The following is a 20049-nucleotide window of genomic DNA, read 5'->3' on the forward strand; positions in this document are numbered from 1 at the left end:
CATTAAGTACATTAAATTATTTCCCGTATTTCCTTGCTGCCAATACCGGCGAATTTCTTGATTAAAAACCATCTTGAGGGATGATCCAATGCAAGAGAAAGATAAGTGGAAGAGGGGGGAGAATTGCACATGCTTAAAAACCATCTTGAGGGATGATCCAATGCAAGAGAAAGATAAGTGGAAGAGGGGGGAGAGAGAGAGAGAGAGAGAGAGAGAGATTATATGTGTGTGTGAGAGAGAGAGTGTGTGTTTGTGTGTGTGTGTGTGTGGGGGGGGGGGGTGTATGTCATTACGTATTTCTATGAGAGAGAGAGAGAGAGAGAGAGAGAGAGAGAGAGAGAGAGAGAGAGAGAGAGAGAGAGATGTACAGTTCGCTTAGGTTTACTTTTTTTTTGGGTTGTTTTTCTTGCAGGTGCTTCATTTTATTGTTGGACTAGCACTAGCTTCTCTCCACAACTTTTGTTTATCCAGGTAGGTGATCACTTTTTTGTGTGTGTGTGTGTGTGTGTATGTGTGTTTGCATCTTAAACATTTTCAAAATCATTGAAACCATTCTGATCTGATAATTCATGAATTCTCTGTTACATTCATGAAACCATTCTGATCGTAATTCGTGGACGCTTAGATTCTTGGGAGGGGAAAATTGAACTAAGAACCATCTTTTTTCAAAAAGATAATGGAGGCGAGAGAGAGAGAGAGAGAGAGAGAGAGAGAGAGAGAGAGAGAGAGAGATTTAGAAGCTACATTTTTAAAATCATCCAAACCGTTATGATCTTATAGTTTCTAGATGATTATATTATTGAGACGGAAGAACTAACAGATAATGGAGGCGAGAGAGAGAGAGAGAGAGAGGGAGAGAGAGAGAGAGAGAGGGAAAATATAATGGTGGACAAAAGTGAATTAAGTTAGTGTATTAGTTAGAGACAAGGCGATGATGGGGTTGGAGCAGTAATCATTAAATGTAATTGTATCTTTCGTAGGGGCATCTTGATGACCTGGCAATATGTCTAGAGATAAGCTTGCACTGTGTACCCTAAGTGATCTAATCTAACCTTCATTTTTGAGAAGCTAGCCTTGCTTTTCAATTGACTTTGCTTTCTATTTGGAATTCTTTGCTTCCTTAGGACACGTTGTGTGTGTGTGTGTGAGTTTGCATCGTTTGAGACAAGCTACATTTTCAAAATCATTGAAACCATTCCGATCTGATAATTCATGAATTCTTTGCTTCCTTAGGACACATTGTGTGTGTGTGTGTGAGTTTGCATCGTTTGAGACAAGCTACATTCATTGAAACCATTCTGATCTTATAATTCGTGGACGCTTAGATTCTTGGGAGGGGAAAACTGAACTAAGAACCATGTTTTTTCAAAAACATGTTACATCTCTCTCTCTCTCTCTCTCTCTCTCTCTCTCTCTCTCCCAACCTACAGTAGCCCAACCTACAACACAGTTGCATGCTAAACTACCAGCCTTTTCTACAATCCTTTTCTATTGGCTCAGCATGATCTCTTCTATTGTGGACCTTGCTGTGCTGCTCTGTGTGTAGAGTCTCATACCTCTATGCCTGCTTTGTCTGTGCATATCTCTTAGGAGAGGCGAGAGAGAGAGAGAGAGAGAGAGAGAGAGAGAGAGAGAGAGAGAGAAAGAGAGGGAAAATATAATGGTGGACAGAAAGGAATTAAGTTTGTAGATGATTATATTATTGAGATGGAAGAAGTAAAAGATAATGGAGGCGATGATGTGATTGGACCAGTAATCATTAAATGTAAGCTACATTTTTTAAATCATGCAAACCATTATGATCTTATAGTTTCTAGATGATGATATTATTGAGACGGAAGAACTAAAAGATAATAGAGGTGAGAGAGAGAGAGAGAGGGAGAGAGAGAGAGAGGGAAAATATATTGATGGACAGAAGTGAATGAAGTTAGTGTATTAGTTAGAGACAAGGCAATGATGTGGTTGTGCTGCTCTGTGTGTAGAGTCTCATACCTCCATGCCTGCTTTGTCTGTGCATATCTCTTAGGAGAGGCGAGAGAGAGAGAGAGAGAGAGAGGGAAAATATAATGGTGGACAGAAAGGAATTAAGTTTGTAGATGATTATATTATTGAGATGGAAGAACTAAAAGATAATGGAGGCGATGATGTGATTGGACCAGTAATCATTAAATGTAAGCTACATTTTTTAAATCATGCAAACCATTATGATCTTATAGTTTCTAGATGATTATATTATTGAGACAGAAGAACTAAAAGATAATAGAGGTGAGAGAGAGAGAGAGAGAGAGGGAGAGAGAGAGAGAGGGAAAATATATTGATGGACAGAAGTGAATGAAGTTAGTGTATTAGTTAGAGACAAGGCGATGATGTGGTTGGACCCTAAGTGATCTAATCAACCTCTCAAGGAGAGTAAAGGATTATGTATGTTTCATGTCATGTGCATTATGGCCATGAGAAGTAACCTCCAGAGGTGAGGCGATTGGATATCAGTAATCATTAAATGTAATCATTAAATGTAATTGTATCTTTCCTCCAGAGGTGAGGCGATTGGATATCAGTAATCATTAAATGTAATTGTATCTTTCCTAGGAGCATCTTGATGACTTGGCAATATGTCTAGAGATAAGCTTGCACCCTCTAGCCTAAGTGATCTAATCTAACCTTTGTTTTGAGAAGCTAGCCTTGCTTCTCAATGAGAGTAAAGCGTCAAATATGTTTCATGTCATGTGGACTATAGACATGATAACTAAGCTCGAGACGTGAGGCAATTGGATAATAGGTGGGGCTACACACACACACACACACAGAGAGAGAGAGAGAGAGAGAGAGAGAGAGAGAGAGGACGAAAGGATATAATGGTAGGGCAGAAGTGAAATAAGACAAGGCCATGATGTGGTTGGAGCAATAATCATTAAATGTGATTGTATCTTTCGTAGGAGCATCTTGATGACTTGGCAATATGTCTATAGATAAGCTTGCACCCTCTACCCTAAGTGATCTAATCTAACCTTTGTTTTGAGAAGCTAGCCTTGCTTCTCAATGAGAGTAAAGCATCAAATATGTTTCATGTCATGTGGACTATAGCCATGAGAACTAAGCTTGAGACGTGAGGCGATTGGATGATAGGTGGGGCTACATTGAGAGAGAGAGAGAGAGAGAGAGAGAGAGGGGACGAGAAATATAATGGTAGGCAGAAGTGAAATAAGACAAGGCCATGATGTGTTTGGATCAGTAATCATTAAAGGTATTTGTATTTTCTTAGGAGCATCGAGCTGGCAGTATGTCTAGAGATAAGCCAGCATCCTCTTCCCTAAGTGATCTAATCTAACCTCTTTCAGAAGTTAGTCTTGCTTCTCAAGGAGAGTAAAGGATTAAGTGTGTTTCACGTCATGTGCTTTATAGCCATGAGAACTAAGCTCGAGAGATGAGGCGATTGGATGATAGATGGGGCTACACACACACACACACAGAGCAAAATATAATGGTGGACAGAAGTGAAATAAGTCCATGATGTGGTTGGATATGAAAGGTCCAAAGTTAATTGTATCTTTCCCAAGAGCACCTTCATGAGCAGACAGTAAGATTGTAGGAAGTAGAAATCATAGGACTAAGGTCTTAGATTTAGGGTTCGTTAGAGGAGGCTAATGCATGGCAAGGGGAGGTTAGGGGGATTTGATTTTTGAAATAGACGCTAGGGCCATGTGCCTTCCATGTCGATTTCTCCTTTTAACATGTCCTATGATTTCTACTTCCTACCACCATATCCTTGGTCACTCTAAGCAACTTACCGCCTTTGAATCGGAAAATATTTGCACGAGTGCTTGGCACGAGCTCATTCACAAATATCTCAATCCATCCAACTTGATTCCAAATTCTTTGCTGAGAGGAGATGGGCTACAATCTTTGGGTATCTACCTCCTATGCCAATTCATTTCTGCTCATGTTTGTTCTATGGAATCTGTGTGATCCAATTATACAATTGAGCCAATACATACCTGAAAAGGTTTTTGTATTTTGTTATGGATGCAGCTCCAGAAATGGCTTCTACCGTTGTTCCAAATCTTGGGGAGTCAGGTTTCCATGGGCGACAAAGCCTTCGGGCAATGAAGTGAGCTGCTAGGTTGGAGGGCTCTGCAATTTCTGACATTGTGTTGTCATCTTTTCTTGAGCCAGATAGCCTTCATGTGATAAATCAAGTTTTGGCAAGGGCCGAGACTTCAACCCATGGAGCAAATCACGGTCCCAAGTTGCCTTCAAAGCGTTTTAAGTCTAGCCGCGAACGTCGCACTGCTAATATAATGAAACGACTTACAAGGGGGAGAGCTTCAACCCATGCAACTGAGCATTCAAGTCATTACAATCTTTTAAAGTCCATTCAAGCCATGTGCGAGAATAATAAGGATGCATGTGCCATGAACACACGATATTTGGGGTCTTTGTGGGGAGAAATCCATTCAGATGGTGCTGCAGTAATAGTGCAGGGCATGGCAGAATTCCCTGGAACTCTCATTGCAAGGATTTCTCAAATTGAGAATAGCGTTAAGGAATCTAATCAATGGATGCAGCAGATTTTGGGGAGAGGTGGAGAAGGGGCAGTTGTATGTGAGAATGGGTGTAGACTACAAGTTGATAAGCTGAAAGAACAAGTTCAGCTACTGTCCACTGAGGTGTCAATGTTCAAAGTTGGTTTAAATAGGCTAACTGCTTTGATGACCAGGATGAGCCGTAAACTAGAGCAGGTCGCAACGCGTGACAATTAAGAGACTCCTAAGACTTTTATGTCACTTTTTTGTACTGGAATCCCAAATGCTTCTATGGGATTCATGTACTTGGGTTGCCCTTATGTTATTTGGCAAGACAAGTTTGACTCCTGAGACTTTTATGTCACTTTTTGTACTGGAATCGCAAATGCTTCTATGGGATTCATGTAGTTGGGTTGCCCTTATGTTATTTGGCAAGACAAGTTTTTTGCAAATGATTATATTTACTTTCATTTGACATATATATGGCGATGGAAGCTAATTTAATTCAATATTTGAATTGCCTATTGTTCCTTCCCATTTTCGTTTTATTTAAGATATACTCAAATATTTGTAATTTCTTTGCATCATGTATTTGCATAAATGCTGATGCAATGCTTATACTTTTTTTGAGATGGTCAACATTGAGTTTTTTTAGATATGTTAGCTTTGGTTTTTATGTTTCAAATGATGGTTGCACATATGGTATTGTATTTTGCTCAGATGTTGAAAAAATATGAGCATTACTCTTACCAAAGATAATGGGTTCAATGCATAGATGGTCCGCTCTCAATTTTAGATAGATGGGAAAGGGATGGCTTTGTCATGGTTAGGGATGATGCATAAGTTATTTGATTAATCTATTTTTCCCTTTGAGGAATAGATATTTATGTAGTTGGTTGAGTGGATACAGAAGATGGCAAGACAAATAGAAGAGAGGCTACATTCAATACGTTCTCATAGGAGAAGATTGTTGGATTCAACGCGGGCAGCCCGTCGTGCTTATGCTATACAAAGAACAAGGTCTAAAACACAAGGTGCTAGAAGCATGAGGGTGGCTGTGGAATCTATGGGTGTAGAAGTAGGAGTTTGCAGTCAACACAATCAGATACATGGATGCAGTAATGTAGCATGCATTGTGGTTGAAAATACAATGGACCTCAATACTTCAGTAACAGTAGGTAGAGTGCATCAACATGCTTCAGTGATAGGTACACCTACTCAAATGGATTCAACGCGGGCGGCCCGTCGTAGTTATGCTATACAAAGAACAAGGTCGAAAACACAAGGAGTTAGAAGCGTGAGGGTGGCTGTGGAATCTATGGATGTAGAAGACGGCCTTCGCAGACAACAGGACCAAATGTATGGGCACAGTAATGTAGCGTGCATTGCTGAAAATACAATGGACGTCAATACTTTACCAACTGTAGATAATGAGCATGAACATGCTCCAGTAATAGGTACAAGTACTCAAATGGATTCAACGCGGGCGGCCCGTCGCATTTATGCTATACAAAGAACAAGGTCGAGAACACAAGTTGCTAGAAGTGTGAGGGGGGCAATGGAATCTATGGATGTAGAAGTTGGCCAACGCAGAGAACAGAATCAAATGCATGGGCACAGTAATGTAGCATGCACTGCTGAAAATAGAATGGACCTCCATACTGCACCAATAGTATGTAATGAGCATGAACATGCTCCAGTAGTATGTACAACTACTCATATGGATGCAACCAGGGATGCTACTCATTTAAGAGCCCGAAGGCGTGTTGTTCACAACAGGGCTGTGATTTTGGGTGCAGGGGGGAGCCTCTCTATCTTGCATACTTTTCCGTTAAGGGAAAATGTAGAGCATCCATCTTTGTATCCACTGGTCTTCAATGCTCCTTCTGTTCATGCACTCGGATCCATGGATCATACATGTAGCTTTTGCCAGGCTCAACTGTGGAAACAAGAGACGCGAATGCATATGCATCAAGTTGTGGGCAAGCACTGTTGCAAAGTTGGTCGTGTGTCATTGTTGCCGTTAGAAGAACCACCAGAGATTTTGAGAGTTCTACTACACGGGCATGATGCTAGAAGCAGACTATTTAAGAAAAACATTAGGGCTTATAATAGTGCCATGGCATTTGTTTCATTGGGAGCCCATGTTGATCAAATGTTCCGTGGGAATGGGGGTATACAAAACTTTCGAGTCCATGGTAGTGTGTATCATCAGGTTGGAAATTTGTTGCCGGATGAGGCTAGGCAAGAGATGCCACGTTTTGCACAGTTGTACGTGTATGATACTGATCATGAACTAGAACACCGTTTACATGGGATGCCTGGTTTGGATCCAGGCATTTTGGAGTTGTTGCCGAGGATGATGCACGAGTGCAATCCATATGCCAGTGCATTGATGGCTATTGGGCAAGTGCTAAGAACAAATCCACATACAAACCTGAGGATGGTTATTTGTGAGAGCCGCTCCGCCTCAAGGCAGTACTTGGCTGCAATCATGCCAGGACAAGGGGATGACTTTGATATTGGAAATCGGGACATTCAGATTTTTAGCCGCAATGGGTTTGTGTGTAGAATATCTAATTTGCACCGATCATACATGCCTCTCATGTATGTTCTTTTGTTCCCTCGGGGAGAAGATGGCTGGCATCCATATATCCCATATAGTGATGTTCCTAATCACACACCATTGCACGAGATACGTGGACAGAGTTGTGTCACCCAGAGACAATACTACGCATATCTTTTGCAAGTGAGATATGATACAAATGCATGTCTTTTGGTGGGGGTAGATTGCTGCAGCAATACATGGTTGATGCCTACAGTAGCATGGAAGAGTCTAGGTTGGTGTGGATACGAAAAAACCAAGCTTCCCTACGCGCTGAAGTCTATCAAGGGTTGATGGACATGGTGAATAGCGCTGATGGGACACGTACTGTGCTTGGCAATGCTGCAGGGCGTAGGGTGGTGTTGCCTTCTTCTTTTACGGGAGGGCCTCGGTATATGTGCCAGCTATACCAAGATGCTATGGCAATTGTCAGAAAAAGAGGCAAACTGGATTTATTCATAACATTCACCTGTAATCCCAAATGGCCTGAAATATCTATAGCATTGTTGCCGGGGCAAACTGCACAAGACCGTCCATATTTGACAGCCCGTGTGTTTTTCCAAAAGCATAAGGACATGATGCAGTCAATTACAAAACATAATTTGTTTGGGAAGGTGGCTGGATATGTGAGTGTCATAGAGTTTCAAAAGAGAGGCCTGCCACACTCACACATATTGTTGATATTAGAAAGTGGTTTCAAACCTGTGGAGATCAGTCACTATGACCGATTAGTGTGTGCGGAGTTGCCAGATAAGGCTATGTTCCCAGAGTTGCATGATATTATTGGGCAATGTAATGTCCATGGTCCGTGTGGTGCACTAAATCCATCTGCAGCTTGCATGGTTGATGGAAAATGCATTCGTCATTATCCACGTGGATTCTCACAGACGACTATTGTTGGCAACGATGGCTATCCAGTTTACATGCGTCGTGATGATGGTAGAAAGATACAAGTGAAAGGGGGTGTGATTGATAATCGTTGGATTGTGCCATTTAATCATTTCCTCTCCATGAAGTACAAGGCACACATCAATGTTGAAATATGCTCCACAATCACTGTAGTTAAGTATTTGTATAAATATGTGTACAAAGGTCATGACAGAGCCATTATCAAGATGCAGCTAAATAATGCAGGAGAGCAAGGGCATTTGCACAACATAGTTGACGGTGGCATTGATGAGATTAGTAGTTACTTAGATGCATGTTACGTGTCAGCATCAGAAGCATGTTGGCGGATTTATGAGTATGCCACGCACGATGAAAAACCCGATGTGCAAAGATTGCAAGTTCATCTTCCGATGCGTAATAACGTCATCTTTCGAGATGATGATGATTTGCAAAATGTTGTAGGCAGGGAACAAAATCAAAAGACCACCCTCACAGAATGGTTCACTTATAATCAGTTGCAATATGACGCAAGCAACTTGCTGTATGGTGACTTGCCAGACAAGTTGGTTTGGAACAAAACCAGTAAGCGGCGGTGGACTAGAAGACAAAAGGGGAATACCATAGGTCAGATGTACAATATTTCCCCCTCAGCTAGTGAGCTCTACTTCATGCGTATGCTTCTTAATGTGTGCACGGGATGCAAGTCCTTTGATGACCTACGTACTTTTGACAGCCAAGTGTACCCTACTTTCAAGGCAGCATGCATAGCACGGGGATTGTTGGAGAGTGATGATGAATGGTTTGTGTGTATGCAAGAGGCTGTGTTTTATCAAAATAGTGCACGATTGAGACACCTATTTGTCACAATATTGGTTTTTTGTGAGCCAATGTCTCCTCAACTTTTGTGGGAAAAATTTTCCCTTGAGCTTTCGGATGATTTTTTTAATATATTGCAATCAAGTATGGGGAATTTAATTGGTCGTCGTGAACTAGCAATAAAGAAGGCTATATTGCACTTAGAGCACATTCTTCAACAACATGGGCGAAGGTTGGCTGAGTTTGACGGAATGCCTGTTGTAGATAGAACATCTTTGTCAGAAGCTGGAAATGGCTTATTGCAAGAAGAAAGAATGTTTGACTGTGTGAAAGAAGCACAGACTGCCCAGCAAATGGAAATGTCCTTGAATCACTGTCAACGTGCTGCATTCGATCGGATTTTGGCAAGGGTTTATGGAGATGGTTGTGAGGTCTTTTTTCTCGATGGTATAGGAGGGTCTGGAAAGACCTTTCTCTACAATTGCTTGCTCTCTCGATTGCGTGGGGAGGGGCTCATCGCTTTGGCATGTGCATCTTCTGGGATTGTTGCATTGCTACTAGCCAATGGACGCACGGCACACTCACGATTCAAGATATCGTTGGAGCTGGATGGTACTAGCAGTTGCAATATTAAGGTTAATAGTCAACTCGCAGATGTTTTGAAGATGGCTAGGCTGATAATATGGGATGAGGCACCCATGACTCACCGGTTTGCTTTCGAGGCACTAGACAGAACTTTGCGAGATATCATGTCCAATGAGCAACTTTTTGGTGGGAAGGTGGTATTGTTGGGGGGGGATTTTAGGCAAGTCTTGCCAGTTCTTCCAAAGGCAGGACGAGAGGACATTGTCAATGCTACCTTATGCCACTCAAGGATTTGGGGTCGCACTACAGTATTGAAGTTAACGCAGAATATGCGGGTCCTTCGGAATGGTGATAATTGTGCTGAGCAAGAGTTCATGCAATGGGTTCTGGACATTGGCAATGGGATAAATAGATGTACAAAAGAAGATATTGTTGTGATTCCATCGCATATGCTTTTAGAGACAAAGTCCATGGAAGGCCTCATTAGATGGGTGTATCGAGGGCTTGCAACTATATTGGACTATGCACCATACTTTCGAGAGCGTGCTATTCTTGCACCTCGAAACATCGAGGTTGATGCAATTAATGCTACGGCATTGAAGGCAATGCCCGGTGAGGAAAGGGAGTACTTAAGTGCAGACTCAGTGGACAACTTAGGGGGAGATTCCTTTTTGTTTGCAGTCGAGTATTTGAACAGTCTTGATCTTGGTGGTGGATATCCCCCGCATCGGTTGGTTTTGAAAAGAAATGCTCCTATAATTTTGTTGCGTAATTTGAATCCTCGCCAGGGTTTGTGCAATGGGACACGGTTGATATGCAAAGAGTTTCACACAAAAGTGTTAGAAGCTGAAATCATTACTGGTAACAATGCTGGTGATAGAACATTTATTCCAAGGATAACATTCATTCCGACCAACGTTAAACTTCCATTCAACATGAGGAGACGGCAATTTCCTATCCGATTGGCATTTGGCATGACAATCAATAAGTCACAGGGCCAAACATTGTCAGTTTTGGGGCTGTACTTGGCGACACCGGTATTCAGTCATGGCCAATTATATGTGGCATTTTCACGTATCCGAGCATCAAACGCTGTTAAGGTTTTCATTTCGCAGAGTGCGTCTGATGCAAGGGACGAGGAGATGGATAATACTTCTACCACAAATGTTGTGTACAAGGAAGTTTTGCAATTGGCAACAGCAAGAGCCTAGGAGTATGACATTGCTCTTTCAAGCCCTCCTCAGACTTTCTTGGGTGGAAAATCTTCATTTCGGTAATCTTTGTATAGCTTTTTTTAAGTTCTTTCAGTATTCCAACTATCATAGGTCTTTGGGCTATTTATACAAAGATGAAGTGAGATGTAATATTTCATGACTTTGTCCTTGATAATGTTTGGATTTCATTTTTAATTTGAGTTATGGTTTTGCAATATACTACAGGCTATTTTCTCTTCAAAGCCTATTGTTTTTTTCCAGTATATGTAGATTGACACGTGCATTCTTTTTTTGCAATGTGATAGGATGTCTAGGCAGTTCACATTTGTCACCGAAACAAGAGCACAGGTGCAAGGTACATAGTTGCTTGACAACCACGTTTTATGTTGACACGTTTAATAGTATAGTCACTCACTTTTAGAAAATTGTAGATCCTGCGGGCTGGGGATCTCTAGAGAGTGCACAACTGTTGTTGGATTTGCTTGAGCTGGAGAGCTACCTTGGGTAAGAACTGTGTGCATTGTTTAATGCTTTATTTTTGTTAAAACAAAAGTCTTTTTGGATTATATTTGAGTGGGAAAACATGCTATTGTTTGTCTTTTAGGACTGTTCCTGATTCAGGGTTTCTAATGAATCTCCACGTCCACAATCCTTTGGATGGACGAGTCCATTTGGGATATTACGCTGTCCTGGCTTGCCGGCTTCATAGGGATGATGGAGCACAGACCATCACTGTTCGTTGGCTGGGATACTATGAATGTGTGTGGACACGAATTTTCTATCGAGGGCAAAATGGGGACTACACGTACACCTTTGCCAGCATTGTTGACAGCCCTTTGCGTTTGAGTAAGTACTCTAAAGAATGAGTTGGGTTTTACCAACATACATGTATAAAAGTTTTATGGCTCAATAATTATAGTTTCTAAGTTGTCTTTCTATGTGATGCTGGTCCAGATACGATTGTTGGTACTCCGTTGTATGTTCATAGCCGTGGTGGACGCGGCGGACGTGGTGGATGTAGACTGAATGGCCGTCGCAAGCTTTTCCCTGCGGTACATGGCCGCAGACTTTTCCCTTAGGGATGTTTGTGTGTGTATTGTAGATTTTGTATGTTCAGTTATGACTTTATTTTGCGGCTGTGTATTTGGATATATCAGTCAGTTCTTTGATGTAGCTATTGCATGTTCAGACATGTGACTGCACTTTTGGATGTGATATTTTTTGAAGTACTCTGTCATAGGGAAATTTTTTATTGGACATGGCAAATGTGGAGTACATGGCCAGCACAAGCTTTTCCCTATAGTACATGGCCATAGACTTTTCCCTTTAGGGATGTTTGTGTGTCTATTGTACATTTTGTATATTCAATTATGAATTTGTATGCGGATGTGTATTTGGACATATCAATTAATGCTACGGCATTGAAGGCAATGCCCGGTGAGGAAAGGGAGTACCTAAGTGCAGACTCAGTGGACAACTTAGGGGGAGATTCCTTTTTGTTTGCAGTCGAGTATTTGAACAGTCTTGATCTTGGTGGTGGATATCCCCTGCATCGGTTGGTTTTGAAAAGAAATGCTCCTATAATTTTGTTGCGTAATTTGAATCCTTGCCAGGGTTTGTGCAATGGGACACGGTTGATATGCAAAGAATTTCACACAAAAGTGTTAGAAGCTGAAATCATTACTGGTAACAATGCTGGTGATAGAACGTTTATTCCAAGGATAACATTCATTCCGACCAACGTTAAACTTCCATTCAACATGAGGAGACGGCAATTTCCTATCCGACTGTCAGTTTTGGGGCTGTACTTGGCGACACCGGTATTCAGTCATGGCCAATTATATGTGGCATTTTCACGTATCCGAGCATCAAACGCTGTTAAGGTTTTCATTTCGCAGAGTGCGTCTGATGCCAGGGGCGAGGATAATACTTCTACCACAAATGTTGTGTACAAGGAAGTTTTACAATTGGCAACAGCAAGAGCCTAGGAGTATGACATTGCTCTTTCAAGCCCTCCTCAGACTTTCTTGGGTGGAAAATCTTCATTTCGGTAATCTTTGTATAGCTTTTTTTAAGTTCTTTCAGTATTCCAACTATCATAGGTCTTTGGGAATGTTGGCTATTTATACAAAGATGAAGTGAGACGTAATATTTCATGACTTTGTCCTTGATAATGTTTGGATTTCATTTTTAATTTGAGTAATGGGTTTGCAATACACTATAGGCTATTTTCTCTTCAAAGCCTATTGTTTTTTTCCAGTATATGTAGATTGACACGTGCATTCCTTTTTAGCAATGTGATAGGATGTCTAGGCAGTTCACATTTGTCACCGAAACAAGAGCACAGGTGCAAGGTACATAGTTGCTTGACAACCACGTTTTATGTTGACACGTTTAATAGTATAGTCACTCACTTTTAGAAAATTGTAGATCCTGCGGGCTGGGGATCTCTGGAGAGCGCACAACTGTTGTTGGATTTGCTTGAGCTGGAGAGCTACCTTGGTGGGTAAGAACTGTGTGCATTATTTAATGCTTTATTTTTGTTAAAACAAAAGTCTTTTTGGATTATATTTGAGTGGGAAAACATGCTATTGTTTGTCTTTTAGGACTGTTCCTGATTCAGGGTTTCTAATGAATCTCCACATCCACAAACCTTTGGATGGACGAGTCCGTTTGGGATATTACGCTGTCCTGGCTTGCCGGCTTCATAGGGATGATGGAGCACAGACCATCACTGTTCGTTGGCTGGGATACTATGAATGTGTGCGGACACGAATTTTCTATCGAGGGCAAAATGGGGACTACACGTACACCTTTGCCAGCATTGTTGACAGCCCTTTGCGTCTGAGTAAGTACTCTAAAGAATGAGTTGGGTTTTACCAACATACATGTATAAAAGTTTTATGGCTCAATAATTATAGTTTCTAAGTTGTCTTTCTATGTGATGCTGGTCCAGATATGATTGTTGGTACTCCGTTGTATGTTCGTAGCCATGGTGGACGCGGCGGACGTGGTGGACGTAGATTGAATGGCCGTCGCAGGCTTGTCCCTGCAGTACATGGCCGCAGACTTTTCCCTTAGGGATGTTTGTGTGTGTATTGTAGATTTTGTATGTTCAGTTATGACTTTATTTTGCGGCTATGTATTTGGATATATCAGTCAGTTCTTTGATGTAGCTATTGCATGTTCAGACATGTGACTGCACTTTTGGATGTGATATTTTGAAGTACTCTGTCTTACAGAATTTTTTTTTTGGACATGGCGGATGTGGAGTACATGGCTGACGCAAGCTTTTCCCTATAGTACATGGCCGCAGACTTTTCCCTTTAGGGATGTTTGTGTGTCTATTGTAGATTTTGTATGTTCAGTTATGACATTGTATGCGGATGTGTATTTGGACATATCAATGAGTTCTCTGATTTCACTTTCGGATGTAATATTTTGAAGTACTATGTCGTAGACATTTTTTTTGGTTAGAATATGTTGCTGGTTTCAGACATTTTAGCATCTTGAGACCCGGCGGAGCGGGTCGCTAGCCCGTCGTAGACGGGTCAGGTTACTCGTGAGTACAATAAGAAGTTTTAAGCGCACAAAAACCGGGCAGCTGCCAAGTGGACGAATGAGAAGATGGCACATGCCAGTTTTGCAGCCACACATCAAATGTCGAGCTTCTCCCCTTGAAGTGGGGGAATGAAGAGGTGTGAGGCTCCGAGAATTCGACCACCGACAGCCCGATTCGGGGCAGAATGTCCTCCCGGTGCCCATTCCCCATTACATCTTTATCGTCGCTCAGTTTCATGGCCCGTGGTTTTTTCGTTGCCGAGATCCGCACTCCGTCTGGTTGGCACCTCATCCACGCAAGCAATCAAGCCCTCACTCTCCGATGGCTGGCAGTGGAACCGCGGTAGAGGAATGTTCGCCTTCAGGTACTGCCGTCCTTTGGTGTATTTTTCCATCGGAATTTAGAAAACCCACAAACTTTTTTCTGGCGTCACCCACTTATCGTTGTGGTCATACTTCAGGTGAGCGCTTATGGAAGGGATACTTCACGGACCCCTCCCAATGGTGGGACAACCGAGAAAGCAAAGTATGTGTGCAACGTGCCTGAACTGAATGATTTGCTGGGGGTGAACTGTAGGTTGGCTAGTCTAACGAGTCCCTTGTGATTCTTAACAACAGAAAAGCCCAAGTTCTCCAGATTCACGCATAAGATTACCAAGGAGTCGCTGTGGATCGATGGATGGTACAATCCAGGCTGGGTTAAAGAGATGCTCGACCAAAGGCCCAAGCTACTCCTTGGTCATGCCCAAGACCGTGGCTTGGTGGAGAGTGGCAAGGATCGAGTGAAGGTCAATGCATCTAAAGTACAAGAGCTGCGCCAGAAGAATGGCTGGGAAATGCTCAGCTTAGAGGAGGCACTCACGTCTATGGAACGGATGCCCCAGCCGCCTTCAGTTCAGAACCTTACATGCATCTTGCATGAGTGCAGAACAAATAAAAATCTAGATTATACCAAGCGCTTGTACGCCTACGTGTGCAAAAATGGGCTTGAAGATCATAGATCTCTTGGGAACTACCTCGTCCCATTGTTGGTCCAAGTTGGAAGCATGTGCGATGCTCAGCGGGTTTTTAACAAGTTGGTTAATAGGAATGTGTATTCTTGGACTTCTCTCATCTGGGGATATATTGAATTTGGGGATTCAAACCATGCCCTCAACCTCTACCAAAGTATGCAAGAAGATTCTGTACGCCCTGGCAAATACACCTTCGTGGCAGTACTGAAGGCTAGTGCTAGGCTGAAAGATGTAGGAAGAGGCCGTGGAATACATGCCGAGATAGCCAGAAAGGGGCTGGAAAGAGATCCTTTTGTTGGCAACACCTTGGTGGATATGTATGCCAAATGTGGCTCGCTTGCAGAAGCACGAGAAGCGTTTGACAAGCTGCCAGTTCGGGACATATTCTCATGGACTGCACTGATCGCTGGACATGCTGAGAAGGGGCTCGGTGAAGAAGCTCTCAACTTTTTGGAACGTATGAAATTGGAGGGTCTTTCTCCAGATGCTGTCACATTTGTTTGCAGCTTGAAAGCTTGTGGTAGCATAGGAGCCATCGAGAAGGGCCGAGAAATACATGCTGAGATTACCAGAAAGGGGCTGGAAAGGGAACTTGTTGTTAGCAACACCTTGGTGGATATGTATGCCAAATGTGGCTCGCTTGCAGAAGCACAGGAAGCATTTGACAAGCTGCCAATTCGAGATGTCATCTCCTGGAATGCACTGATCACAGGATGTGTTGAGCATGGGCTTGGTGATGAAGTGCTGAACTGTTTCGAACACATTCAGCTGGAGGGTCTCATTCCAGATGCTGTAACATTTGTTTGCAGCTTGAAAGCCTGTGGTAGCATAGGAGTCATGGACAAGGGCCGAGAAATACATGCTGAGATACACCGAAAGGGGCTGGAAAGTGACCTTGCTATTGGCAACACTTTGGTGGATATGTATGCCAAATGTGGCTTGCTTGCAGAAGCACGGGAAGTGTTTGACAAGCTGCCAGTTCGGGACGTAGTCTCGTGGAATGCACTGATTGCAGGATATGCTGAGCAGGGGCTTGGTGATGAAGCACTGAACTGTCTCAAACAGATGCAAGTGGAGGGTGTGTCTCCAGTTTCTGTCACATTTGTTTGCAGCTTGAAAGCTTGTAGCAGCATAGGGGCGATGGATAAAGGACGAGAAATGCACGCTGAGATAGTCAGAAAGTGGCTGGAAATGGATCTTGTCCTTGGCAACACACTGGTGGACATGTATGCCAAATGTGGCTCTCTTGCGGAAGCACAGGAAGCATTTGACAAGCTGCCGGTTCGAGATGAGGTAGCATGGACTGCACTGATTGCAGGATATGCAGAGCAGGGGCTTGGTGAGGAGGCACTGGACTGTTTTGAACAGATGCTCCTGGAGGGTCTCAGTGAAGATGCTGTCACGTTTGTTTGCAGCTTGAAAGCTTGTGGCAGCATAGGAGCCATAGACAAGGGCCGAGAAATGCATGCTGACATAGCCAGAAAGGGGCTGGAAAGGGATCTTCTTGCTGGCAATACCTTGGTGGATATGTATGTCAAATGTGGCTCACTTGTGGAAGCACAGGAAGCATTTGACAAGCTGCCAGTTCGGAACGAGGTCTCCTGGACTGCACTGATTGCAGGATATACCGAGCAGGGGCTTGGTGAGGAAGCACTGAACTGCTTCGAACAGATGCAACTTGAGGGTCTCTCTCAAGATGCTGTCACATTTGTTTGCAGCTTGAAAGCTTGTGGCAGCATAGGAGCCACATATAAGGGCCGAGAAATACATGCCGAGATAGTTAGAAAGGGAATGGAAAGGGATCTTGTTGTCGGTAACACATTGGTTGATATGTATGCCAAATGTGGCTTGCTTGCAGAAGCATGGGAAGCATTTGGCAAGCTGCCAGTTCGAGATGCAGTCTCGTGGAACACATTGATCGGTGGATATGCTGAGCAGGGGCTTGGTGAGGAAGCACTGAACTTTCTCGAACAGATGCAACTGGAGGGTCTCTCTCCACACGCTGTTACGATTGTTTGCAGCTTGAAAGCGTGTGGCAGCATAGGAGCCATGGACAAGGGCCGAGATATGCATGCTGAGATAGCTAGAAAGGGGCTGGAAAGGGATCTTGTTGTTGGCAACACCTTGGTGGATACATATGCAAAATGTGGGTCCTCCGCAGAAGCACAGGAAGCGTTTGACAAGCTGCCAGTTCGAGATGTAGTCTCCTGGAATGCATTGATTTCAGGATACACCCAGCAAGGAGAAAATGAAATTGTTTTTCACATGCTTGAGAGCATGATAGGCGAAGGGATAAAGCCAGATGGAGTCACATTCTCTGGTGTTCTCACTGTAAGCAGTCACACGGGTCTAGTGGATAAGGGCCAGAATTACTTTGAGGCCATGAGCGGAGACTATGGCATCACTCCAACTATTGAGCATCACATTGGCATGGTTGATCTCCTTGGCCGTGCAGGCAGATTAGACGAGGCGGTAGCAATAGTGAAGAAGATGCCTTTCCATCCTAATCTTATGGTGTGGCATATAGTGTTGGGTGCTTGTCGAAAATGGGGTAATGTGGAGCTTGGAAGACTGGCCTTCGAACATGCGGTGCAATTGGATGAAAAGGATGGTGCATCTTATGTCTTGATGTCTAACATCTATGCAGATTCTCACATGCAGGAGGAATAAAAGGTCAGTTGACGCAATGAGAGTAAAGGAGCATGGAAGAAGTAAGGACAGGGTTGGCATAGACAAGAGTGGGATTGTGCATTCTTTTTCGACGGCTGATCCAAGACATTTGCCAAGCAAAAATACATATCAAAAGCTTGAAGAACTTTCATTCAGATTGACGGAGGAAAGTTATGTTCCAAATTTGGCCGCAAAGCCATAATCTCTATGCCAGTGGGATTGTGCATTCTTTTTTGACGGCTGATCCAAGACATTTGCCAAGCAAAAATACACATCAAAAGCTTGAAGAACTTTCATTCAGATTGTTGAAGGAAAGGTATGTTCCAAATTTGGCCGCTAAGCCATAGTCTCTATGCCAGTTCAAAGAAAGGGAACCTGTGCTTGTGCATACTACCCTTGTGCATGACACCATCCTCTCCACGTTTTGACGTACTTGGATGATGAAGTAATGAGCTTGGCTTGGTGGCTGCTTGGTGGGTCGAAAGGTCCAATTTGTTTTCCCAGAGACTTCAACCTTGTAGTCCTCCTTGGGCCCTCTTATGTCTCACAAGCGTCGAAGAGAAAGGGCAGGTAGCCACTCTCTCTTCTTTTGCAAAGTAGATTACAGTCGAGAGAGAAAACTCAGGGCATAAATGCATCATGCGGAGCATGAGAAACCTCTGATAAAATACCACCCAGTAGAGTCTGGACATATGGAAAACTAGGACCGTCGCTGAAAGTGTCTCATCATGCCTTGTGATGGTCTCAGAGAAGAAAGGGCAACCTCTCTACTCTCTTTAAAAAACCATTGTAAGATCTCCCAGCAAGTATCCACTAAGTGTGTGCAAGTCTGTACTCATCCCTTGCTGCCTGACAGAGATAGCCCATGGGGAAGCCTTGACTCCTAAAAAATTTGAGGTCAAGTAAGAGAACGCCAAGCGATTGAACCCCAATCTAATGAAGAAAGGGGAGATGAAAATTTAAGTAGCAGTTCTGCAACTCCAGTCCAAATCCTAGCATCACTTCACTTAAACACAAATACAATTGGTTTCATCTAAACTTTATTATCCAATGACACGTGTGCTTCTGAACATAAGAATCCTTATATGAAATGTAGATATTTATGTCATCAAAGGTTAAAGTGCCTTGTATGGGCAATGTATAGATGTGGTTGATTCTTTTCTTTTCTTTGGTCATTGAAAACACTATACACCCATATCACTAGCCTTTTCACACCTAGAGAATTAACAAAACAACCATTAATTTTACCAATGTTAGAGTGAAACATTTAAAAGATGCAGAAACACATGTGACATTTGTTTTAAAATGTAACTATTTCGTCAAACCATCTCTCTCTCTCTCTCTCTCTCTCTCTCTCTCTCTCTCTCTCTCTCTCACACACACACACACACACACACACACAAATTTTTGGCGAAAGGTTATTTAATATATCATTAAGAGAAAATGTACATTCAAAGTTGCTCCAAAAAAGAAACAGTGAAAGAATTCCTCTCTCTCTGTCTCTCTCTCTCTCTCTCACACACACACACACACACGTGCGTGCGTGCACATGGAAAATCACACACACACGCGCATGTGCGCACATGAAAATTCTCAATAGGGACTTGTATCTCGTAAGTATAATTTAGCATGTAACATTTTGGTTTCAAGTGTAACTGTTTTGTCAAAGCATCTCTCTCTCTCTCTCTCTCTCTCTCTCTCTCTCTCTCTCTCTCTCTCTCTCTCTCTCTCTCTCTCTCAAATTTCTCAACAAAGACTTATCTCTCTTAAATAGGGCTTGCATGCAATAGAGCTAGCAGCACCCTTGCTTTCGCTTCTAGCATAAACTAGTTGGATTCTCTATTACCATTTCTTGGGGAGGGCTTGGAGAGGACTAAAATTCTTTTGAGGGGACTAAAAACCTTCAAAAGGAGTAGAAATCTCTAAGTTTTACATAAGAAAAGAATGTTTAAAATAGAAATCCATTGACTAAGTAAGGATTGCAGATCTTAGTGTTTGAGATGGGATTGAAAATCCTAGTATTTGAGGTGGGATTGAAAACCCTAGGAGTTAGAGTGAGTGCAATGAAGTTGCATCACAGGGCCCTAGTATCTAGACTAGGAGCAACAATCCTAGTAGTTAGTTATCGTGTTACTTAGCATGTCACTAGAAGCACTTACTAGTAAATTAGAATG

The 20049-nt window shown here is 42.7% G+C and overlaps 1 pseudogene across 1 annotated transcript; it reads left to right on the forward strand.

Moving 5' to 3' along the window:
* Window positions 1–14367: 14367 nt before the first annotated feature.
* Window positions 14368–18853, forward strand: LOC147888788 (pentatricopeptide repeat-containing protein At4g39530-like; annotated as a pseudogene). Its single transcript, XR_015543060.1, has 3 exons — window positions 14368–14557; window positions 14659–14718; window positions 14811–18853. The product of XR_015543060.1 is annotated as a pentatricopeptide repeat-containing protein At4g39530-like (transcript).
* The last annotated feature ends 1196 nt before the right edge of the window (window positions 18854–20049 follow it).

This window comes from Dipteris shenzhenensis, chromosome 21 (assembly GCF_047967505.1).
Source record: "Dipteris shenzhenensis isolate YYH24624 ecotype China chromosome 21, Dip_SZ_1.0, whole genome shotgun sequence".
In the NCBI taxonomy this organism is placed as follows: Eukaryota; Viridiplantae; Streptophyta; class Polypodiopsida; order Gleicheniales; family Dipteridaceae; genus Dipteris; species Dipteris shenzhenensis.